This window comes from Opisthocomus hoazin, chromosome 15 (genome assembly GCF_030867145.1).
Source record: "Opisthocomus hoazin isolate bOpiHoa1 chromosome 15, bOpiHoa1.hap1, whole genome shotgun sequence".
In the NCBI taxonomy this organism is placed as follows: Eukaryota; Metazoa; Chordata; class Aves; order Opisthocomiformes; family Opisthocomidae; genus Opisthocomus; species Opisthocomus hoazin.
In genome coordinates this window covers 1,429,734-1,454,913 of record NC_134428.1, presented here as the reverse complement: position 1 = coordinate 1,454,913, position 25,180 = coordinate 1,429,734, and the positions used below count along the sequence as shown (strand labels likewise).

General features: G+C 48.5%; 1 protein-coding gene and 1 long non-coding RNA gene across 2 annotated transcripts in view; both read left to right on the top strand.

Moving 5' to 3' along the window:
• Positions 1–4,856: 4,856 nt before the first annotated feature.
• The window catches only part of LOC142363254 (medium-chain specific acyl-CoA dehydrogenase, mitochondrial), a 45,701-nt gene continuing 25,377 nt past the window's right edge, over positions 4,857–25,180 (top strand). The window contains exon 1 of the mRNA XM_075436593.1: positions 4,857–4,862. The gene's annotated coding sequence lies outside the window, so the exon portion shown is untranslated. The remainder of the gene's footprint in view (positions 4,863–25,180) is intronic.
• LOC142363255 (uncharacterized) lies at positions 21,821–23,679 on the top strand. Its single transcript, XR_012765623.1, has 2 exons — positions 21,821–22,057; positions 23,114–23,679. It is a non-coding gene; the product is annotated as an uncharacterized LOC142363255 (long non-coding RNA).

Sequence of the window (25,180 nt, the reverse complement as noted above, 5' to 3'; positions counted from 1 at the left end):
ACTCCCACCACCAGCACAGTGTCCTTCCAGCGTCTCTCTAGCTTCAAACGCGTCCTTATGCATCCAAACTAGAGAGCAGGCCAGAGGGAGTGGAGGGATCTGTATCAGCAGTGGCTTCAACAATTGGAAAGAGGAGCCAGTTCCTGAAAAGCCACAGCTAAAAGCTGGAAATTCTGTTTTTTGCATTCTGAATAATAATAAGAGAGACTTGTTCAAGTCTCTCTCTTTGTACGCTAGAGCTTGCCCCTGAGCGACTTGCGCAGTCAAGGATCTGAGGATCCTGAATCGGAAGGCCGAAGATCCAACCCATCTAAATCGACTCAGTACTGGGAATGCCCGACTGGGACCACAGGTGCCTCTGCAAGATTTCTGCCGCGTTCTGACAACTCAGAAATCCTCTCTTACAGGAAGAGATCCCAGCATTTGACTCATCAGCATTAAAGCGGCATGGTTTTGCAATAGGGACCAACTTCTTCCAGACTGCAATGAGAAAGTCTTGAAACACAGGCACCTGAGCAGTACAGAGGAACGCTACATAGGCGTGACGTGCGGAGCGCACGCGTACATACCCGTAACACACACATGCGTCACAGTGATGGAAAGGGCTAGAAGACAAAAAAAATTTACCTTCACCAATTCGGTTTTGTCATCATCTTTCCGATGGCGGTAAATGCACTGACTGAGAATAGTGTACAGTCTTTCCAACTGAACTAGAGTGAAGTTGTTTGTTGTCTCAGTGACAAAATGCAGCAGTTGCTGAAGAAAGAAAAATGGAAACTGCAAGTTTAGAATAGCACAGGATCCTTTGAACAAGCTCGTCATGTTTTCCAAAGCTAAACAATAACAGTACAACACAAGGGACATCCTGCTTTCTTATATTGCTAAATAAAATAGGAGTGACACTTCAGAGAACAGATGAAACCTCTCACAAGATGTAACGGGAGAAAATGCGTTCATTTTTCGTACTTCAGAGAAAAGGATGGCTTAAATTGCAGACAATATTTCATTACAAATCAATCAATCACATCAAGCATCGTCCCTGCAAATCAATGGCTGCCAGAAGAGCAGGCAATGACACAACCCACTTGGTCGTAGAGTCGCTGCCACAGCAAAGCCACTGTTGAATTTCGTTGGAGTCACTGCTGCTGCAACGCAGGGCACCGTCAAAGGGATCTTTGGGAGGGAGGCTACACATCCTCTAGCTACAGCTGTGCTGGCTGGAAACGGAAGCATCCGTAGGTGCTCCCCGCTCCCCGGGAGCGGAGCGCGTCCCGTGCCTGCAGCTCTGCTAGCGGAACGCACCACCCAAGGGGCTGAGGCAGGTCGGGAGGCACAGCTGGATCAGTCAGCTCCTACCTTTCACCTGCCGAGTGGATACAGCGGCAGAGCGGCTCTGCCTGTAGCAGATCACCAGCTGTCACACAGTCCTTTCTGGGCCCAAAGCTGTGAATGGTATCGCCTCTGGGAAAGCAACCCCAACAAGCCAGCGGCAGCACCTGCTTCCACTGCAACCGCTGTGCAGTGGCCACGTGTTGTGTGAGGCCGTAAAGACGGAGCTCAAGAGAGCAGCCCCTCCAAAGGAAAATATTACTGCCTCGCCGCTGCCTGTCATCAAACTCTGCCTCCCTCACATCAGCCAGCACAGAACCTGAGTGTTCCCCTCAGCTTCCTTCTACACAACATGCAGGTTAAGACGCACACAAAACACGCAGCGTGCTTTCAGCTGCTGCAAACAGAAAAGGCAGGCTGTGACAGAGGCGTATGGTCAACGTCCCACAGGAAACTAGTTCTAACTGCTGCCACACAGACGACCGCATGCTCTTCTCTATCTTCCTAAAGTTCTAGTCCTACTGCCAAGAAAAGAAACAAACAAACCCCCCCCCAAAAAAAAACAACCAAGCAGCTCCATTTTGGGAGGTTCACCTCGCTTATTCACTGCAGGCAAGTTCCAAAGAGGCTGTCTGGTACGAGCAGCTAGTTCCAGCGGCACCCATGTTAATGAGCAAAGTTTTCTAAAAGCCGCGTTTCCTGACTGTAGCTCTGCTCAGAGCTGAAAGCTATAGAAGCTGAAACATATATAATACGGGCTCTACCGTAGCATTTCTCCAATGCAAAATTCTAACACTGGATTCTGAAAGAATTTCAGAAAAGGAGATAGCAGTATTTTCTCCTGCTGACTTCAGCGTTGAAGTCACCACTGCTAGAAATAAAGGCCCTTTTCAGGTTCTCAATACATGAAAACACGCAAAACCCAACCTAAACCCTCAAAGCCGTCATAAAAACTGTCACCACATTAATAACCAACACTACTAGTACTACTAGGCTGTCAGTGGGCTCTTTGAAAATTCAACAAGCCCTTCTAAATTAACAATCAGCAAGACAACCCAGTCTCCTCAAATGTAGTTCTCCAAAAGCAACAACAGCAGTCTGCACCAGGTGTGCAAACACAACACTCATAGGCCATTACAGGCTGACTTCTTTCACAAGCTCTATATCCTTCCCATACACTGTTTTAAATGGCATTGGTTAACAACTGACTTCATTTACAACTCTCCATGGAGCAAGAAAACATTCTTCAGTATTAACAAAATTGAAATGAGACTTACTTTCAGCTGGGTGAGAATTCCCTGTGCTTTCTCCACACCCATCACATGTTGCTCTTTCATGCAAGAACGTCTCGCCCGAGCCACACAGCGTACCCACGAGTCTGGAACGACACACAGCTCTTAGGCAGGGATTTTTGTTTCTCTGCCGTACAGCATCAGTGAAGTGTCCTGCACCTGGAATGCAGTCTCTCTCTGCAATGACAGACAGAGACCACTTTTTTCCACTGAGAAATCCCTGACTTGTACTTTCTTTCTGGTAAAAGTCCCTGTTCCATCAAAATTCCAAACTCGGACACAAAAGAAAACCCACCAGAGAAAAAGGCAGGGCAAAACCAGGAAAAAAAAAGACAGTCCTGTTGCCATTACAGCACTGCATGGTAAAACTCCAAGGTAATTTCGGTTAGGAGACACACCCTATCACAGAATCCCAGAATGCGAGGGGTTGGAAGGGACCTCTGTGGGTCACCTAGTCCAACCCCCCTGCCGAAGCAGGGTCACCCAGAGCAGGCTGCACAGGACCCCGTCTGCAACCGTGTGGACATAAGTCTCCTATTCCACAGGTGACTCTGGACCCACACTGCTGCTTGAAGGACGTTTCCATTTTCTTCCAGAGAGGAATCCTGGGTGGACCCACCTTCAGTGAAAGTGGTCTTAGGAACATGTTTTTCTGAAGGTTCGTCCTGACTCTCGGCTTCATTTTGGTCTTCCGGAACATTCTTCTCTTTCTTGAACTGAAAATTCCTCCTCTTTGCTGTAATACCTGAAGATCTTTTGTTCATTCTGCGCTTTCTTTTTGACCTATCTACAAAGAGATATCAGAAAAAGTAAGCCATCACATTACGAAAACAGTCCTTCCTTCAAAATCCACCATCCTCATCTATGGTAACTCATCAATTTAGAAGCCTTTAAAAGTCAGCTAGGCCGTCAAGGCCAGGGTCTCACACCGTAAAGCAACCACGGCACTTGAACTTCATAACCATCTGGAATGAATCGCCTCTGGGGCTTTACCTCACATTTTGAAACTTTTAGTCAACTTACGGTACTCAGATACAAGCATATGAAAAAGTATTGATTACCACCAAAGCATGTACTTTCTAGCTGTTAAGTCATCATTAGCAAAGTTTTATACGTGGAATACCCTCACCTGCGTTGCTTTTTGACGCAGGACTTTTAGCAGCTTGATTGATAATGATGTCCTCAAAAAACATTCTTCTTTCTTCCTTGGTAGGCAGCTGGATTTTGAAAACTTGTCCATAAGCATCCAAAAACAATTCTTTGATCTAAAGCATGAGGAGAAAATGTATTTCAGATAGAAGGCCACACAAATTCATATTCTATTCCAAAAAGATCAGTATCTCTCTACGTTAAGCTGAATAAACATCTGGATAAGACAAACTGGGAACAGTTATCTTCTTGGCCTCAAAAGGTGAATTAAAATATCTTCTCAAAGGAACACCTCAAGAGAACACGCTGCTCTGAGAAGGGACCTTATCATACACTGAGGAAGTGGTGACAGTCACCACCTCCAAGACTGCTTATTTTGTGTTTACCTGCCTCGCTGTCTTTTCGTTTCAATCGTTATGGCAGCTACAGAGGGAAGAGGCAGGCTTCAAACAAGTGCCAGGGCCTTTTGGTAAGGTGGCTTTTTGGTCTGGGCTTTGTTTTTTCTTTTTTTCAATGAATTACTTAAAATGATGTGTCTGAAGTTACATACTTCCAAGTTTTACTCCCATTTTTCAATCTCTACTACCATCAGGTCTGGAAGGAATTCCAGTACTTAGTTGAGAAGGCATTTATTAGCAGCATGAAAAACTTCTGCAGAAAGTTAAGCTAACGTATCTTTCACTTTTCAGAAACAATGTTTTCGGTCCAAATATACCGTATATTCCTAAGTACATACCGAACCACCTTGAGGTCACTGCAATTACTGTCTCAAGTCAATTTAGACATTTGTCTCCTAAGCATGATGGTGTGAGAAGGGGAGAAAGCTGGGTCAAAGCCAATCTCTTGACTCAGAAAACACTTCAGACACACGCTTTCAGCACTCTTTTGTCTACGGAAATTTGAAAAGACCTGGTGAGGGTGCTTGAGTAATACCAGCATGAATTTGCTGAAGAGTGCACTGTACTCCAATACTTAAAGTATTTCTCCACTAACAGGAAGTCGAAGAAAAAAGCAAGAAAAGTATCGACAGAAACACCTCTTCTGGGAGATCTGCGTGAGACACATCAGATGTTGCAAGCAGCAAAACTGGAGCAAAAGTCGGGATGTTCTGCAGTAGTGTCATAAAAGTAGGTCTGAGTGCAATTCCAACAGCCTCCCACCACAAATCGATATGGGGGATATAAATTATGCTTGGTGTCGTTCTTTGAGCGTCTCGCATCAACTGGGAAAATGAAAGCTTGGATCAGAACACTAAACCGTGTAGAACAGGACCTACGTATCGGTCAGACCTGAATCTCTGCCTGGTTTCAAAACTGCTTAGGAGGAAGATAACTCCTGGAGAGCCTCACAACTCAGCCGGTGTGGTGGTCTGCCTGAAAGGACAAGACTGACCCTTAAGCAAGACCTAGACGTGGTAGTTACATGACCGCAGATGCAAGCATCACAGAACAGAAAAGGGATTACTCCTTTGTGTGACAAAAAGAGTATCCAGCCATGTCATGTGTCTGTCCTTACTCGTACAGCTCTCAAATGCTGCTACAACAGGTCAAAATATTTGAATACAGTGATGCCATCCAGGGAAATGCATTTCCTGCCTAACAGGAAAAAAGAAGACAGCACTAATTCTGCTTCGATTTCCCTTTCCTAGTTAAGAAAAACACACTAGTGTACAAAAGGCCCATCAGTTTTAATGCATCTACTGCATATACTGCAGCAATACCAGCTGTACAGTGTTCAGATAAGAAACACTTCTTTTCCCCAGAACCTTCATTGCCTTAGAAATACAACAAAAAAGAAGGCTACCAGAAGTGCCTGACCCGCACCGCAGTCAGGCTGATGCACAGCCATCTACTGGGAGCACAGAGCCTTAAAAAGCAATGAAAACAACCTGCTGGGTCCCAACAGGATGGGCAGCATTTCTTGCCCATGAAGAGCGGTTTATCAGCAGCACCTCCCAGCTTCCTGAGCTGCTAGCAGCATCCTCACCGTTTCATTTGGAATGGAAAAAATGCGCATGTAAAGCATCCTTACTGGGTGTCATTCAGTCTAGAAGATAAGCGGATTCCCAGGACTAAACCTAACAGCACACTCAAACCAGGCCAACTCCATGAACAATGACTTTTCCTTACTCTACAGACAGTTCATTCATCCCATGGGATTAAAGAGAGAAAAAAAGATACCTGTGCACATGTTTCTTCCGGTGATGTGGTGCTATCAAACAAAATGGATAGGCCTAGCGTATAAACGGGGAACTTCTCCAGGGCATGTATTGCTGCAGGTGCCAGATGAGACGCTTGCCCATATTCTGCCTCTCCAACTAGTAAGAACCGTGGCTTCCAGGACGTTGGCTGGTAATTAGCGTTTCTAGAACAACAACAAGAAAATACGTCTAAAAATGAAGTGGAAGTGATCAATAGGCACACAGATCTTCAAATGTTTTTCCTATCTATCTATCTATCTATCTATTGAAATACTCTCCATATTCCAGCACCATATTAATATCCAGACGACTATCCGAGCCCATTTTGTTACAAACTTGTACCATACCTCCCCGAAGAAATCCTGCCTGGGTGAAGTAACAGCTCTCAAATCACACAGGGGGATTGTCCAGCTAAACACACACACGACAAGCGGTCAGGAGCCTGAGATGGGCAAGAATAACAACTCTCTCTCTCTCTCTCAACACACCCCAATCTGGATCTCTTCACCGCCCGTACACACCAATTTTCAGTAGGTCGTGAGCTGAAGTAACTGTGAGATCTCTACACCTGTCAAGTGTAGCTCAAATTTGGCCATGGAGCTAGTGGGACGCAAGGAGCAGAACAACATTTCTAGAGAAAAATCACCGTGGGCACTGAAACACGTTTGCTGTATCTGAAGAAGTACACAAATGGATTGGTTGAATTTGAGCAGTACTCTAAATAGGCAGAAGACTTATATCTATTCAGTCAGAAATTCTAACTGCTTAATCTTTGAAGCGTGTATTCATTTCCTACTCCTCTTGCTCGACTAGCATGAAACACATTTGTGAAGAGCACTTGTTTTTTCCACCACAATACTGTTGGACATTTGCTGGCTGAAATCCAAGATCCTACAGACCTATTCAAGCTCTGCACGTCAGAAGATTTTCTGGACAGCACAGCAATAGATACTGAGAAAAAGAACTGACCCAACAGTGATGACAACATTCTATTTCTTCAACCCTTGGCTTATATGACTTCCACAGTAAAATGTCAAAAGATTAACATCAGCTTAGGAGGCTAAAGGCACAAACCACAGACATGGTTTAGGTTTTTCTCACGCTGTTGTAACAAACCATTTCTCTATTTTGTTTCTGCTACAGAATTGATGAATGCTTCAACGATCTTGGGAGGCAGAAGGGCAAAAGATGGCTACACAAATCCATACAGCTTTTATCGTTAAAAGGACAGACAGCGCACTTCTTTGGTCTTGAGTCTTTCAAGGAATACCATGGATCAAATCAACACGTTAGAATGGTCTGTGGACCACTCTGACTTCGGAGGAGAGGGCTGGGCCGTTCACTTGGATGGTTTCTGGCCATGTACTCCATTAGAACGTTAGCACCCAGCTGGATCTCCACACTTACTTCTTACAAATAGTGATCAACGCACACGCACACATTTTACTCCTTCAGCTACCACCCATCACACCAAAACTGCTTTCAGACCCAGCCATCTTTCAAATGGAAACATATAGCTGACAAACCTTTACCTGCTAAAATGGAGGCATTTTTTCTGCTGTGTACCAGGCACTTGATGTGTTGCCTGACCTTCAAAGATTGATGGTGATTTCTCATCACTGTCAACTGCACCGTTTCTTAAAACATCATGGAAAGTGTCTGAAAGACAAGAGAGGTTGGTTAACTTTCCTGAATAGTCTGTATCTGGCTCCTGCATTAATACAGCTTCTCAGTCGGTGCTGGAGACCCCTTAGCTTGTAGTTCTTCATTTGAGGGCACATGTTGATTACTGAAGAGTTCATCCTACCACAGATCTAAGGAGATTGCACAAGTCTCCACAAAGCTGTCCTGCATCCCGTGATTTGCTTAAGGTGTATCTCGCTGGTGGTGAAAACTTGGAGGATTCTTCCTTAGAATAAAAATGACTGCGGACAAGGTCTGTAGTTCCTAGACACCTGAAAAACTCCACAAGGCCACTTCCTTCTGGAGCAGGCTCGCCCACTGGAAGTCGGGGAATTAAGTGAAGGTGGTGGCCGCAGACTTCCATTTGTCTGCGACTGGTGAGTCAGAACATACAGACCAACCCATCTTCTAAAGAAGGCTCCTCAAAGATCACCGGGCAGGGAGATAACGGAAGGCGGACAACGGAGAGGGGACACAGTTACCAATCCGCCGGCCTCTCTGCTTTTATTTTGCTGGTGGATTTCTGCCTCTCTTTTACCAACGCAAACCTGTCTCCCAGCTCTACTGCGGTTGACACTGGTAGGATATTCTCAAGGGATCAGCATCAGAACTCCTCAGGGATCTCCATTAATCAGCAGTGGAGTGAGCTAAACAACTTATTTGCTCTCACCAACAGACAGACTAAACCTGATCCCGGCTGATGCAGTTAGGAGCGTGAACTCACATGTGCTATGCAAGCCAAGCCCCAGAGTACGCACTACTAAAACATTTGGAGCTCACATGCAAGTGCACAGTGTGATCCACAAACATTTAAACGACGAGAATGTCGTTAAAAATCATGAGAGCTAAAACAGTATTTAGCTGAAGCCATTTAGATTTGTATTGTGGTCCTGACATTCTCCAGACAGGAATTAGAAGTATTCCTGGAAAGATGCCCTTCTCCCCCCCAATTTAGGTATTTGTTTTGAAGGAGGTGCCTCTCCTACATGAAGCCTTAAATCCCTCTCTACAAATGATACATCTCAGCTGCTGTCAGAAACAGGGTGCTCTAGCACAGAACGCATCCTTCTCTGCTGCTTTTTGCGAGGCATGTACAGCTCCCACCCAGCACTTCAGTGCAGAATCCAGCACAAAAACTACGCACGGTGTTCCTGAAATAAAGGCGTGCACACGCACGCGATAGAATTCTACTGTCATCGCGCCTGGGAGGTTTGTGTATGTCAGTTGCACCAGTCAGAAGTTTTTGCTCTGGCAGAATTTGAAAGAAGTGGACGTTACTGGTCTACCTTGCTGTTGGTTCTTCTCTAGCGCAAGCTCTGTGTGAGGAAATACTCTCTGCAAGGCTTCTAAAATTCTTGCTAGTGTGTTTTCCAGCAGTGGTTTTGACATAGGTGGTAGCGCTCGCCCAGCTGAAGCCACAGCCCTCTGTGAAGCTGGAACAGTCTTCTGCATCGCCATCACAAAATCCTTCGCTCTTATTTCAATAGAAGCGACATCTACCTGCAGTTTCTCACGACTTTGGTAGATCTGAGGACAGTGCCGGCGCAAAGCACACAGGGCAGCTTCAGCACACAAGGCTTTAATATCAGCGCCACAGTATCCTAATCAACAAAACAGGAATCAAAGGTTACGTTGGTCTCAGGCAACACAGAAGCCAAGGTTGCCCAAGTGAAACACTGAAAGATTCTGTATGCAGCCACAAATTGAGAGGTTCAGAGAGAACTGACAGAGTTACTGCACTGCAGAGAAGTTCTGTTACGGGGCTCGCAGCCTGAGACCCAGCACCTTGGAAGCAGCCTCCTAAGCAAAGCTCTGCTCCTGAGGAAGATGCCCAAAACCCATTCAATGTTCTGAGAGACAAAGAAAATGAAAAGAAAAGAAGCATCTGACTTTGTCTGCCCGCAGGGCGAGCCAGCTGCCTCACTGCCTCGCCCTGCGGCAAGGCACAAGAGCTCGGGGGCTGCCCGGTAGAAGCTCAGGTTCCCGAGGACTCAAGTCACGCGCAGCGACTCACTTGGTTTTCCAACTTACCAACGCATTTTTCAGCTAGCTCTTCCAGAAACGTGTCCAAAGGTTTAGGGGTCCAGTCTCGTGTGTGAATCTTGAAAATATCTTTTCTAGCCTGGAAACAAAATGGTTGCCTTTGAGCTTGTCCTAAGTTTTCCCTTCAAATCCAATCATTCTAAACTTGTTACAGTCAACTTTTTTCCTGGGGGCCTGCAGCCAAATAAAAGGCATTTATAGCTTCCATAAAATTTCGTTTCCACAGGTATCAAACTTAATGATCCTGAGGAAAAAAAACTGTAGTCAAAAGCTTCTCTGCAATCAGCGGTTTTTCCTCACAGAAAATTCTCTCACATTTCTCTGATCTTAACAAGACTTTCACTGAAGGATTTCTTGCTACACAGAATAATTATGGCAGATTTCTAGAATTCCTCCCCAGCAGGGAATCACACTACTACATCTGTTTCATGGCACCTCCTCTGCTGTCCCGGAAACCAGATAAAAGCCGGGGACAAAGGTTTGTGTTAAATACACTCCTTGGTGCACTTCTACTGGCCTTCAACCCAACAAGCGGTAGTAAAACAAGTAGCAGTGACAGCCAGAGAATAACCACAAAAACAGGGTTCCGGTTTCGCACAGTATCTTCTCCCCCACACGTATTTTTTGCTTGCTTGATACATATTTTTTCATTGCTTAGCTGTCGCCATTGAACTAGAAGCTTCCCAAACCCTGCACCTGGGCAGTGTACCGCATCCTTCTCCAACTCCCTGTTAGGAAGTGCCAGCGAGAAGGTCAGATCCGACAATACGTGATTGGGGAATGAAAAATTTGAATTTGCTCCAGCACCAGCCTCAAGAAGAGTTCTTTGTCAGCAAAAAGGAATACTTGTGCACACACCACGCCTTTCATTTTCAAGATGAGACTGCAGTAATTGATAGCTAATTCAGACATTCATCCTTACTTACACATTTCAGGGACTAGCAGCATCCCATTTTCCTGGCTGGTCCCAATCAAACCAAAACTAGTTCTAAAACCAACTCCCTGTTGAAATCAGCTGAATCCTACATACTCAGTACCAGATCTGCCCTCCACAGTACGACACCGTCTCTCCAGATAGCCCTCCTTTGCCCAAGTTGCGCAACACTGATAGTGACTTTAACTGCTCCATGATACTGCATTGTCAGGTAGCTCTAGCATAAAGGTGGACTTGGCCACGTCAGCATTAAGGCTGAGCTGAAGTTCTGACCTCTTTATTCGGAAATCTGAAGAGGAACTCTCGATCAAAGCGTCCGGGTCTTCGCAAAGCCGGATCTATAGAATCCAGTCTGTTGGTGGCTCCGATGACCACAATTTCTCCTCTGCTGTCTACACCATCCATAAGTGCCAGAAGTGTTGATACAATAGAACTAACAGAAAAATTACTAGTTTAGTAAATTTTGTTCTGTTCTACACACCACCTTCTCCAGTGATCTCTCAAAAATGACAAGCTTTTATTGATGAGACGCTGATTAGTGAAAGATTCATTTTAGCACTTGAAAAAACCAGACAAGGTAACACAGAGCGCATGCTGTTATCAAGCTTAGTGAATTGTGTTCAATTATTGCTTAAAAATCATCTGACATTTTGTAGCACTCAGTTACTAGTTTTCAGGAGAAACGAGTGGGTCACATTAAGCTAAATAGGTTGGGGGCTTCTTTTCACAAAGATCAAGCAGCTTCTGTGTAGATACATAAAATGTACTACTTGTGAATGTGGTCTTGTCTACTGGACCGCACCGGAGCAAGACCATCTATCTCATCAAAGAAAATAATGGAAGGTCGCATCTGGTAGGCCTAGAAGGAAAACACAGGAATATCGACTCCAGTAAAACAGCGCCATTTGAAAGAGAAAATGCATAGAATACATGATGGTTGGAAAGTCATTGGAGCTAGATTTTTCACACTAGCATCAGGGATCTCTACTCATTGAGCTAATGCAGTAAGTGGCACGAGTAACACAAGACAGCAGCCTCTGTCAGCCCGCTGAGATGGGGTGACAGGGAGCAAATCACACCAGCAGTTCTTACAGCCATTTGGCAACCGCCGAGAACAGAGCCGGGACTTCATTCAATTACAGCTTCTGGAAGCAACCAAACAACCCTGCTTTTAGCCTGCATCTCTTTCCCTCTGATCTAAGGCCACCATCTCCTGCCTCCTGCAGCCTTTTTTGTGGCTGGACTGTTGGTTTGGGGTTATTTTGTGGCTGGGGGAGGGGGTTGCTTTGCGAGGTTTTCTCATTGGTTTTATTAACCTTTCCCAATACATCTGGAGATTTCAAGCCCCTAAGAACTCACTGAAAAACAAAACCCTGACAATCCCCTTTCAGTGACAAGAACCGGAAAAACACAAAAAATGAGTGAGTTCTCCTTAAAAACACTGACCACAGAAAAGGACAGTTACGACTTGGACAGAACACACAGCGCATTTTGGCCTTACCTTATCAAATAATAAACGAAGCTGTCGTTCAGATTCTCCCACCACTTCATTCAGGCAGTCGGCACCTTTTCTCATAAAAAAGGCTATTCTCCTGGCACCTTGGCTACATTCATTAGCAAGGGCACGAGCAACCAGTGTCTTTCCAGTCCCTGGTGGGCCATGGAATAGACAGCCTCTGCAATTGAAAGAAAAAAGATTCACCTAGGAAAAAAGCCTTGTGGAAAAGTAGCTCTTACTACCTCCACCCCTAAAACACCCAACTCTTCTCTCCTAACCGAAGCACTTCATGCATTAGACAGTGGTAGCAGCTCAAGTGTGAGAAAAGTCAAAACAGATGGAGGTTTTGTGTTCCTACACAATTCAAGAAGGCAGCAAACAAAAAGAGCACAGAGGACAAGGCAGATGTAGAAAACCTCGAGAATAGATGGCAGTGTCCCAGAAGGACCCTTCCAGAGCTGCTGACAAACTAACAGGGGTGCTTACAGCACCGCGGAGCCAAACAGGAACAAACGGCAGCACAGAATCGGAGACTGGGCTAACTCGCGAATCAGCAGCTCACTCTTCAGCGAGACACTGCCCATTCATTCGTGTGTCACAAAAGGCAAGATCTGATAGCGAAGCATTGAATTCTCCCTTGAAAACCTTGAAGTTGCTGGATTTGGTTTCCGCGGAATTCTAAAACTGGGAAGGTATTCTGCATTTCCAGATAAATATAGCCATAAACTGGAAAAGCCAATGCACTGCTGTTTCAAAGAGCATTTCAACCAATAACAGAGGAAAACACAGATTTCACTGTTATTTGCAATACTTTGAATGTTACTGAAAGCAAAGAATTTAAAGTTGCATCTCCATATACCGTGATTGAGTTTCTCAATCCTACTCAACCCAAGCACAACAAACACTACAAGGTCCTATCCATTGGAAAACTGATACTTCCACACTTCAAAAACAGAGTTGGTGGGAGAGCCAAGTGGACTTCGAAGAAACCAATTACAGTTGACTACCAGGAGATAATTCCAATTAGAATTTTCAGTTTTAAACAATCTCTGTTACCTTGGAGGCTGAAGTTTGAATCTCTCAAAGACTTCCGGGTAAAGCAAGGGAAAAACGACCGTCTCTTTTAGAGATGAAATGTGGTCAGAAAGGCCACCCACGCCATCAAATCGTACCTAAAGATAAATTCAACAGAACACATTGGATAAGTTAAAGAAAGCTGCAACCTCGATAAGGTTGCATCAGAAATTATCTGTCAGCACAAAGGAAATGTCCTGGGCAATTTCCAAATTGCTCCAGAGAAAACTGTAAACCAAGGCATCTGTAGGCAGCACGCTACTGAAGGCTTTCACCAACACTGACACAATGAACTAGAAATACTTACCGAACGATCTATTTTCATTGGATCCACATCAGCCAGACTTGCTCCGATTTCCATTTGATCCTGGTGAATTCCCTTTAACTCCTCTTCCCCAAAGTTAAGTGGAAGACACCTGATTTCAATGAAGGACAAAGAGAAAGGCACTTTCTAACTTCAGATTTTTGCTTTCAGCATCATGGCAAGGGAATGCAGAAGACCTTATAAATGAGCATAAACTTCCCAAATAGTTCAAAATACCTTCAGACTCTCTTGCATTTAATGTCCATGAGTAAATACAAGAAAATAAAATTGCTCCAGACATTAAACTGAGTTAATGATTTTAACACGAATAGCCATGCTAGTCAGCACAGTACACGCATGAATGCAAGCTTAGAACAAGTTCTTCCGGATGCGGAGACCGTGAACTGACATTGCTTTGTGTGATGGAAGAACCCCCCCCAAAACACACCGACATCTTTTAAAGATTTTTTGCTCCTCCATTCAAAAAGTTACAGCCCGAGTGGATACTTCTTTCATGCGAATTAATATCGTACAGGCTGCCAAGCACTGCTGGTGCGTCCTGAGAACTCTGGGGTGTGTGTGCCAGGGGACACACGTCAGAGACATCAGCCAGAAAGCTTCTTTGTTAAGTCTGTTATCAACATACTTTTTCTAGAGCATTTGTTAAGTAACAAAACCTCCATCATTTCCTCTATCACATTTTCTGTTATGGTGGTCTTCTTTCTGAACAAACTCAATCTAAAGCACAGGAGCAGTAGAATTTCACATTAAAAAACTACATAAACGTTTTCCTCCCCCTATTGCCACTTATCAATCAAACTGCTGATTATCAATCAATTCTAAAAATCCAGTTGTAAAGAGTCCAGTTACAGCTGTCAGTGCTGACAGGTATGATTAAATATTGCCACAGTGTAGAAAGTGTACAAGAGGAAAGTGTACAAGAGGAAGAGAATAACACACAGGGTTAGGCAGATGCAAGCTCCTCCCAGGTAGACCCCTCCCTCCCCTGTTCTCCAGTTTCATGAACCTCCTCAAAACTCTGCTGCGGCTGCGCTTCCTGCGCCTCTCCAAATGCTCTTCATCATCACATGAGGAAGAGGATGTGGAGCCACTGTTGTGGACTCTGTGTCTCTGTCCGCAAACATTTAAACAAACAAAACTTAATTTTTCTTAGGAAGGTAGAACGTTTCACTGTTTCCCCAAAAAATTTCAAAAAAATACCTACTCATTTTGTCCCATCCCTTCCTCTCACACACACACACAAATACAGAACCACAGAATCACAGAATGGTCGGGGTTGGAAGGGACCTCTGTGGGTCATCTAGTCCAACCCTCCTGCCGAAGCACGGTCACCTACAGCAGGCTGCACAGGACCGCGTCCAGGGAGGGTCTTGAATGTCTCCAGAGAAGGAGACTCCACAACCTCCCTAGGCAGCCTGTGCCAGGGCTCCGTCACCCTCAGAGGGAAGAAGTTCTTCCTCATCTTCAGACGGAATTTCCTCTGCTTCAGTTTGTGCCCGTTGCCCATTGTCCTGTCACTGGGCACCACTGAAAAGAGCTTGGCCCCATCCTCCTGACACCCACCCTTTAGATATTGATAAGCATATATTACGTCCCCTCGCAGCCTTCTCTTCTTCGGGCTGAACAAGCCCACCTCCCTCAGCCTTTCCTCGTAGGAGAGATGCTCCAGTCCCCTCACCATCCTCGTAGCCCTCCGCTGGACTCTCTCCAGTAGCTCCTCATCTTTCTTGAAGTGGGGAGCCCAGAACTGGACAGAGTACTCTAGATGGGGCCTCACTAGGGCAGTGTAGAGGGGAAGGAGAGCCTCCCTCGACCTGCTGGCCACACTCCACCTAATGCATCCCTCGCCCACCCCAGCCTCCCCCCGGACGCATACTCACTGCTGGCCAAGACTGTACTGGGGCAGTGCTGTTGGCTGGTACCCTTCTATATCCACCCCCATTGTGACGCGTCCCCTGTGATGTCACGGGTCTCTTAGCGCATCACAGTCTCGCCCGCCGGCCATTGGCCCCACCCCGGCTCAGCGACCCACAGCTGCCCTGGTGTACTGGTTGAGGCTGGCCTGCAGATCATGTTCTTCACAGGAGCTTGCACTATGCTTCATTCTGGAGATGTTATCACCTGCCTGCCACTCGGAATCTCCTAATCATAGAATATTCTGAGTTGGAAGGGACCCACGAGGATTCCGAGTCCAACCCCTGAGTCCACACAAGGCAACCTTAAGTTTGATCATCGAATCGCAGAACCATCGCATCATTTAGGTTGGAAAAGATCCTTCAGATCATCGAGTCCAACCGCAAACCCGACACTGCCAACTCCATCACCATACCGTGTCCCAAAGCGCCACGTCCACACAACTTTCAAATACCTGCAAGCATGCTGCCTCAAGCACTTCCCTGGGCAGCCTGTTCCAATGCTTGGCAACCCTTTTGGGGAAGACAGTTTTCCTAATAGCCAACCGAAAAAAGTCTCCTTCTCTGGAGATATTCAAGACCCGCCTGGACAAGGTCCTCTACAGCCTGCTGTAGGTGACCCTGCTTCGGCAGGAGGGTTGGACTAGATGACCCACAGAGGTGCCTTCCAACCCCTACTATTCTGTGGTTCTGTGATTCTGTGTGAAACCTCTCCTCGCGGGAGTCAGCTGGGCCGAGGGCGGCCTTGATGGTCTTGATGGAATAGAGTCATCTCTCTGAGCTAATTATTTTGCACATCTGTGGTTGAAAAACAGGAGGAAAGGAGCGAAGAAACAGGATGGGAAAACCCACCTCTTTGATAAGCGAGAAGGTCATGTGAACGGACACATGATGACCAATCAGAAGAACAAAGGAGCGACATGCCAAAAGACCCTCACCAGTGAGAATCTGGGCGTGGGGAACAAGGGGATATAAAAATGTTATGATTAGCCATTACAGTGCTTCTGCTGCTGCTTCTGTTTGCTTTTGCTTGCCTTGTGACTGCCGTAACTTCTTGTGGCGTGTCGCCACAACTAACGATGACACGAAGTTTGGGCTCAGCAAGTAACGATTTGCATTGTGCAATTAGGACTAGATTTACAGGGCACAAGCTGCATTTCAGGCCCCTTCCCGCGTCCAGCCTGTGGCTGGCAGGATGCTGCCTGGAACCAGGAATGAACGGGTTTTCCCGGCCGACAGCAAGCGGCCCCGTGGCACCAAGCCTGCCTGCGTACTCCGCAAGGCGATTTGGCTCCAAGTCAAGCCACAGAACTCCCGCGACACCTCCCCAGCCTCCGCGCATCTCACTACTGAATTACCTTTTAACTCACATACAATGTAGTTTGTAATGCTGCAGTATCACCTCCTGTTTCCAAAACAACATTTTCAATTTTCTTGTGTCCTGCACACTCCAGAAAGTCCACGTCACGACGAAACCCGACCTAAGGAGCAGGTTTTCTTGTGCTTATGAGCAGGCTGGAACTCACACTGCCTTCTCCTCAAGCCTGCAAGGAATTCATAGCCTAGCCTGCTATTCGCACTGACCTCTTTTCATAAAACTCGCGGGAAATGCACTACCTTGGTGAAGATTCTCTCTTCTCACCACTTCAGCTGATTTTGGCTGATGAGTTCAGCAGTTTTGAGGGCCAAGTTAAACACACAGTGACCAAACGCAGCCCTTCTCAGAAACCAGGTTGAAAAGGCAATCCCTAAGGAATTACCACTACTTACCTTCTCGATAGTCTTCTTTTTCTTGGCCTGATTTCAGCTTTGTCAACTGCCTACATGAAGAAAGAGGACAGAGGAAAGGAGAAAAGAATTCTTGTACAGAAGTATTCTATCGCATCATGCTGTATTGCATTGCATAGTTCCCCCTTAAGGCTGGGAACTTCACCAAGTTTACAACCCGGTGCTCCAGGTCATCCCAAGAAAAGCCTGGAGACAACAAAGAGGGTTCAGATCCCAAGTCTGCTGCGTACCACACACACAAAGTTTTCTCAGGACAGACATTCCCCAACCTGCGTGTCTTCCAGTCTCAACAGGGCAAGTAATATCTCGGTACCCAAAGTGGTGGAGAGATCTCCAAGCACTTGGGAGAAGATGCATGTTTTTTATACAAGCACAAGATTTTGATGAAGAACAGTGATTCTCGTTCCGAGACACTGGCACTGATGTTAACATAATCGTACTCCCCTGCAGAGTTTTAGCTGTAGATTTATCACCATGTGAATCCTTGGGCACGCTTTCGCTTTTCCTTTTCATTCTATAAATCCAACAGAGATTAAACACTTAGAAATACCTTGTAAAGTGTCTTTGCTGGACATTTTCACTTAATATTTCCATGCTTTTGTCAAAGCTAGAGTCTGTACAGGGTGGCATGCTTTTTCTCATTGATCTTAAACAGTGTCCATTGAAACATTCAGTTTTGACAACGAATGTTTGGACAAACACATGAGGCAGAAGCAAAGAAAACGGAAACACACCTCCAAAACCAAGCCCACACGGAGGGATTGCACAGTTTGGCATTCAGCGTCACCGCACCTTGCGTATGGGTGTGGATAGTTAGGGCCTGGCGGTCGGAAGATGTCGCGCTGTACGGAAAGGTAGGACCCCCCCTCCTCTCCTGATAGCCAGTAGCGTTTAGCCAATGAAGTAAGCAGACGGAAGTGACGCTGTAAACCTAAGCTATATAATGCTGTGCTACTTATCAATAAACACCATTTGCTGTCCACCACATTGGTGTCTGCGAGCTGATGGCCCAAGCGGCTGGGGGATAGGTTGCCATGCCGTTCCTGAACCAGGTCGCCACGCATATGAAGGCAACATATGGGAGGTGGCCCAACGGAACAGCCATGGATCCTGCCACACAGTTTATGGCAACTGAAAGAAAATTTGATTCTCATAAAATTCAACTTTTCTTATGCTGTTATCAATTTAAAAAAAAAATAACTGTCAAATGAACTGAGAGACATTTTCTCTGCTCAAGAGGCATGCAGACATCTTCAAAACAGCGTACTGCTTTGCTTTGACTTAAATATAGTTATCACGATCCTCCAGCATCAAGAAGATTGTCACCGTTACAAGCAAGACTCATCTTTACCTCAGAAAGTTACAGCAGTCAGTCTCGCTTTGTTTCAAGTCCGGTTGTTCTGACAGGCAAAAATATGCCATCGCAAAAGCTCTTCTGTTTGTGGAAAAAGGGTTTCTCCGAGATCCCGTCTTGAGATGGTGGATTCTGTGAAAGCCACCTGAGGTGCTACCAGGTCATTAAAAGAAATCACCTCTGAACTGCATGAAGAGGTTTCTAAAGCATTGACTTTTCACACGCCTAAACGAGATGGCTTGAAAACTTTGATTTAATATGCAGTGGACTGTCCAGCACCACAGACCACTTCAGAAAACTCTGTCGCCACAAGCTGGAAACAATGATAAAAGTTCATCAAGTTTTCCATCGTCTTCTTCTAAAGAGAGGGACTGAAACCTCTGGGAGATGTTCAGGTCTGCAGCGTTCCAAAGGCAATCACAGCGAGATGTCTCATAAAAATATGTACCTAGCTGTCGGACGAAAATATCAAATAAATGCAGCCAAACGTCTTCAGCTTTCTTAATAAATTTTAATATATATTTGGTATCTGTATAAATAAATATGTACAAGTAATCTATTGAATTCTGCAGATAACAAACAGTGCGTCACGAAAAGAACACCTTCCAGAGCTGAAGTCAAGTATGCTGAAATCCAGTGTCACTGTGTGCGCGAGAAGGCTGCAAATTCTTTCTTCATATCCTAGTAAAAAAAACAGACAAGCCAGCAGTCAGCGTGAAGAAAAACTCATGCAGGCGTTCGCATTTTCAGACCAGCACTGCCAGAGGCCCCCTGCACAGACTCACAAAGCTATGTTTGAAGTTTGAGGGGGCAAGACAAGCAAGCAGCCCCAGTCGCTGTGCCTCTGTGTGAGCAGTGCCATGGGCAGATGAGGCTGAGCAACAGCTTTCCAGGCTAGCTCTTTCTGGCTGCGAGCTATCTGTAGACGTTCGCATTTTCGGAGCAGGGCTGCTGGAGGTGCCCGGCACGGACCACCTAAGCTACGTTTGAAGTTTGAGGTGGCAAGACAAGTAAGCAGCCCCAGTCTCTGTGCCTCTGTGCGAGCAGTGCCATGGGCAGATGAGGCTGAGCAACAGCTTTCCAGGCTAGCTCTTTCTGCCTGCGAGCTATCTGCAGACGTTCGCATTTTCGGAGCCGGGCTGCCGGAGGCGCCATGCACGGACCCACTAAGCTACGTGTGACATATGAAGTGGCAAGACAAGCAAGCAGCCCCAGTCTCTGTACCTCAGTTCCGAGTACTGCCATGGGCAGATGAGGCTGAGCAACAGCTTTCCAGGCTAGCCCCTTCTGCCTGCGAGCTATCTGCAGACGTTCGCATTTTAGGAGCAGGGCTGCCAGCGGCACCCTGCACGGAGCCTGAAAGCTACGTTTGAAGTTTGAGGTGGCAAGACAAGCAAGCAGCCCCAGTCTCTGTGCCTCTGTGCGAGCAGTGCCCTGGGCAGATGAGGCTGAGCAACAGCTTTCCAGGCTAGCCCCTTCTGCCTGCCAGCTATCTGCAGACGTTCGCATTTTCTAAGCAAGTCTGCTGGAGACCCCACGCACAGACACCAAAATTACGTTTGAAGTTTGAGGTGGCAAGACAAACAAGCAGCCCCAGTCTCTGTGCCTCTGTGCGAGCAGTGCCATGGGCAGATGAGGCTGAGCTTTCCAGGCAATCTCTTTCTGTCTGCGAGCTATCTGCAGACGTTCGCATTTTCGGAGCCGCGCTGCCGGAGGCGTCATGCACGGACCCACTAAGCTATGTGTGACATATGAAGTGGCAAGACAAGCAAGCAGCCCCAGTCTCTGTGCCTTTGTGCCTCTGTGCGAGCAGTGCCATGGGCAGATGAGGCTGAGCAGCAGCTTTCCAGGCTAGCTCTTTCTGCCTGAGAGCTATCTGCAGACGTTCGCATTTTGGAAGCAGGGCTGCCGGTGGAACCCGACACGGGGACCCAAAATTACGTTTGAAGTTTGAGGTGGGAAGACAAGCAAGCAGCCCCAGTCTCTGTAACTCAGTTCCGAGCACTGCCATGGGCAGATGAGGCTGAGCAACAGCTTTCTAGGCTAGCTCTTTCTGGCTGTAAGCTATCTGCAGACGTTCGCATTTTGGGAGCAGTCCTGCGTGAAGGCCTCCTGCACAGATCGCCAAAGTTACGTTTGAAGTTTGCGGTGGCAAAACAAGTAAGCAGCCCCAGTCTCTGTGCCTCTGTGCGAGCAGTGCCATGGGCAGATGAGGCTGAGCAACAGCTTTCCAGGCTAGCCCTATCTGCCTGCCAGCTATCTGCACACGTTTGCATTTTCGAAGCACGGCTGCGAAGGAGCCTGACAGGGACCCTCCCCGTTCCCAGGCTACGTGTGAAGTTTGAGGTGGTAAGACAAGCAAGCAGCCCCAGTCTTTGTGCTTCTGTGTGAGCAGTGCCATGAGCACAGGAGGCTGAGCAACAGCTTTCCAGGCTAGCCCTTTCTGCCTGCCAGCTATCTGCAGACATTCGCATTTTCGGAGCAAGGCTGCCAGACGGAGCCTGGCAGGGACCCCTGCAATTCGCTGTCCATGTTTAACGTTTGAGGTGGCAAGACAAGCAAGCAGCCCCAGTCTCTGTGCCTCTGTGCGAGCAGTGCCATGGGCAGATGAGGCATGTGTCTTTGCCTTTCCATGTGCCCTAAGGACTGGCGTGGGCCTTTCGGGACAAACGAGCAGCTGCAAAAGGGTATTTTGGTCCCTCCCAAGGACCTCCATTTCTCCTTTTGTGCTTTCCAAGCCGCTCTGTTTGCCCTCTGGTGTGGCTTGCAGCTCTACGGGTGCCGTTTGGTGCAGCCCACAGCTCTCCGTCTGCCCTCGGTGACACCCAGAGCCCTCCCTCTGTCTTTCTCTGTGCCCCACAAATGCCTTTAGCCTCTTCTCCCCTCAGGATTGGCTCCAGTGGCCTCCCACCCTGTCCTCAACAAGAAGAAGCTGGGGGACGCACAGTGCACACACGGCGCTTTGGGTCTGGGGCGGCCCCCGGCGGGCGATTCCCAGCGCTGCCGGCTCCACCCCGCGCCCGTCCGCCGGGGAGCGAGGGCCCTGCTCCCGCCGCGCAGCCCCGGGCCCGGCTCCCCTCACGGGCGCTGCCCCCCCTCGCGGGGTCCTTCCGTGCCGCGGGGTGCCCATTCCCATCGCCTGCGTGCGGCGCCGCCTCGGAGCGCCGGCGCGGGTCAGGCGAGCGGCGCGGGCAGCTCCGGCGGGGTCCTGGCGGGAGGGGTCCTGGCTGGCAAGGCGAGGCGGGAGGCGGCGGGGCGGGAGGGCTCTCAGCGCGGAATGGCGCTGGGCCCGGGCTGCGGTACCGGTGGGGTAGGGTTTGTGCCGGCAGCAGCCGCGCCTCCCGCCCTGGGGGGGGTGGTGATGCGATGAACCGCGCAGTCCCTGGACGTGTCGGACTCGAACCCTCCCTTCTGCCCCGACCGCCGCGGTGCCTGGCGCTGGTTACCGACAGCCACAAATTAGCTCGTCAACGCGGTAAGAACATCCCGTCACAAAACGGGTTTCATTCCTTAAAGTCAGCAACGCTAACCTGGGCTGAAGTGTGGTTTTTTTTAGTAGCAGCTATAAATGTTCTGCTATTTATTCTTTTTTTAATATTACAAACAGTGTTCCAGCGTTTGCTGCTGAGCCGCAGAATCACAGAATGGTTGGGGTTGGAAGGGCCCTCTGTGGGTCACCCAGCCCAACCCCCTGCCCAAGCAGGGTCACCTGCAGTAGGTTGTAGAGGACCTTGTCCACGCGGGTTTGGAAGGAGACTCCACAACCTCCCTGGGCAGCCTGGGCTGGGGCTCCGTCACCCTCAGAGGGAAGAAGTTCTTCCTCGTGTTCAGCTGGAGCTTCCTCTGCTTCAGTTTGTGCCCGTTGCCCCTTGTCCTGTCGCTGGGCACCACTGGAAAGAGTCTGGCCCCGTCCTCCTGACCCCCACCCTGCAGATATTTAGAGGCATTTCTAAGGTCCCCTCGCAGCCTTCTCTTCTCCAGGCTGAACAAGCCCAGCTCCCTCAGCCTCTCCTCGCAGGAGAGATGCTCCAGTCCCCTCCTCATCCTCGTAGCCCTGCGCTGGACTCTCTCCAGTAGCTCCTCATCTTTCTTGACCTGGGGAGCCCAGCACTGGACACAGCACTGCAGATGGGGCCTCACAAGGGCAGAGCAGAGGGAGAGGAGAACCTCCCTGGACCTGCTGCCCACACTCCTCCTGAGGCACCCCAGGATCCCATTGGCCTTCTTGGCACCCAGGGCACGCTGCTGGCTCATGGTCACCCTGTCGTCCCCCAGCACTCCCAGTCCCTCTCCACAGAGCTGCTCCGAGCAGGTCCGCCCCAAGCCTGTCCTGGTGCCTGGGGTTGTTCCTCCCCAGGTGCAGGACCCTGCCCTTGCCCTGGTTGAACCTCATCAGGTGCCTCTCTGCCCAGCTTTCCAGCCTATCCAGGTCACGCTGAATGGCAGCACAGCCTGCTGGTGTATCTACCACACCTCCCAGTTTGGTGTCATCATCAAACTTGCTGAGGGTACATTCTAACTCTTCATCCAGGTTGTTGATGAAGAAGTTAAGCAAGACTGGGCCCAGTACTGACCCCTGGGGCACACCACTGGTTACCGGCCTCCAACCAGACTCCGCGCCGCTGATGCCGACCCTCTGAGTTCTGCCACTCAGCCAGTTCTCAACCCACCCCACCGACCACTTGAGCGATGTTCTGCTGTGATAGCTGTAAGCCTTGAAATGCACGTTGACAGATCACCAAACCAAACCTCAGAGTATCGACATCCTGCTGAGCAAACGAGCACGAATCCTTCCTGCTTCGTGCTGGACCAGCATGACCAAATGAGAAAAGAAACTGATCCACAACGCGGAGGAAAACTACGACCTTCATTCTCACGACCCCCAGAGGGACCACGATGACCCCCTCGCAACAGTACGTGCAGCCGCAAAAACAATATACCAGGATGTGCCACATAGAGCCCGGAACCACTACACTATAAAAAGAGACTCTGCTGGGGGGTGGGGTGCGTACCGTTGGCGGAGCAGGAGGCTCCCCGGCCGCCCAGCGCTGTTTTGCCTGCTTCATTGCTTGCTTAAATAAATTCTATTGCTAATAAGTTCACAACTGATTAATTAACAATTGGCTGCTCAATTTGAATTCGTCACGGGAGGCGAGCTTCTATAACAGGTATAAATGTTTTACAATTTATTTTTTTGAATATTACAAACTGTGTTCTAGCATTTGCTGCTGAGCCGGTGTTTCAGCGAGGGCAAGGGCCGGAACGTCACGCAGGGGCTGATGCAGCGCAGGTCACTGAAGCTGCTGCCGCGAAAGAACATCGCAAAATTCCATAAAAATATTGCCAGGTATGTTTTCAGCTTGTTTCATTCCTGACTATCGCAATTGTTACTTCATTTCAAATTTTCAATCTGTTATTCTTTTAATTCTAAAGCCGTATCTGCTCAAAGGCTCAGGGCTTTTAATTTGGCTGCTGTATGTAAACACATCAAATACTTTGTGCAACTGGGTTACATCTCTACAGCTGCCGAACGGGAGCTGTGAAGAAACAGGCGGGGCAGACGCTGCACACGCTGTATCGTCTCATCGCATCTTTTTTAACCTGTCTCTTAAAACCTCGTCTGAGCTCTGCGTAACCTCCCGCTCGGGGCCGTGCACGTGCCGCAGGGACGAGTGCCAGCTCTGGCGACACCTCCCTGCCCCTCGCTGGAATCCGGTGCCAGCAACGGGAGCCAGACCCAGGGCGTGGGTGCCCCGGGCTGGGGGGCAGTGGGAGTGGGGTCCCAGTGCTGCTGCTGGGGCCGGTGGGCTGCCCGTGCAGCTGTGGGAGCAACTGGGGGTCTTTAGCTTCCAGCCACTGCAGCAGGGACAGTCTGGGTCCCCAAAACCAGCTGCTGGGGGGGACTGGCGTGAGTGAGGGGCTCTGTGCCTGGGGCCGGGGGGCGAGGGTCCGCGTCCCCCCGAGGCAGCGGGGCGGGGGCTGCAGGGGTACTCACCGGGGAATCGGTACCCGGGCTGGGGTACCGGTCGGGCAGGGTCTGTGCCGGCAGCAGCCGCGTCCCCCGCCCTGGGCAGAGACCGCGGCTCCCGGGGGTCCCGGGCCGGCTCTGCTGGAGGCGGTGGCAGCTCCCGACAGCCCGCGGCGTCCCGCTCTGCAGAGCTATAAATTATCTGTCTGCATTGCTGTCATGGCTGCCACAAAGACACGATTTCGTTGCCTGTGGCAGGATACAGGGCAGCAGCACCTTCTGTTCGCTGCCCTGCTGTGCGCTGAGCGGGCGTAACGGGGGAGCACACAGCTGAGATCAGGCCATGCCAACATCTGCCTTTCTTTGCAGAGCATTCGGAAACCTCGAGGTACCCTAAAAGTTCGTATAAATAACAAAACAACTCTAAATATCCTATTATTTATGGAAAGTTTTTGATTTTTGCCTGACAGCTCCTTCCAACACCGACATGTCAACAAGAATCTGTATGGCTATGTTGCCCCCCACCCTCTGTTCCCTCTCTGAGAGCAGAAACGGGTGCAGGGACGGAGTGTTCGCACAACCCCCCAGCTCTGCCCGGGTCCCAGGACCCCAGCGCAGCTCCCGCCGGGC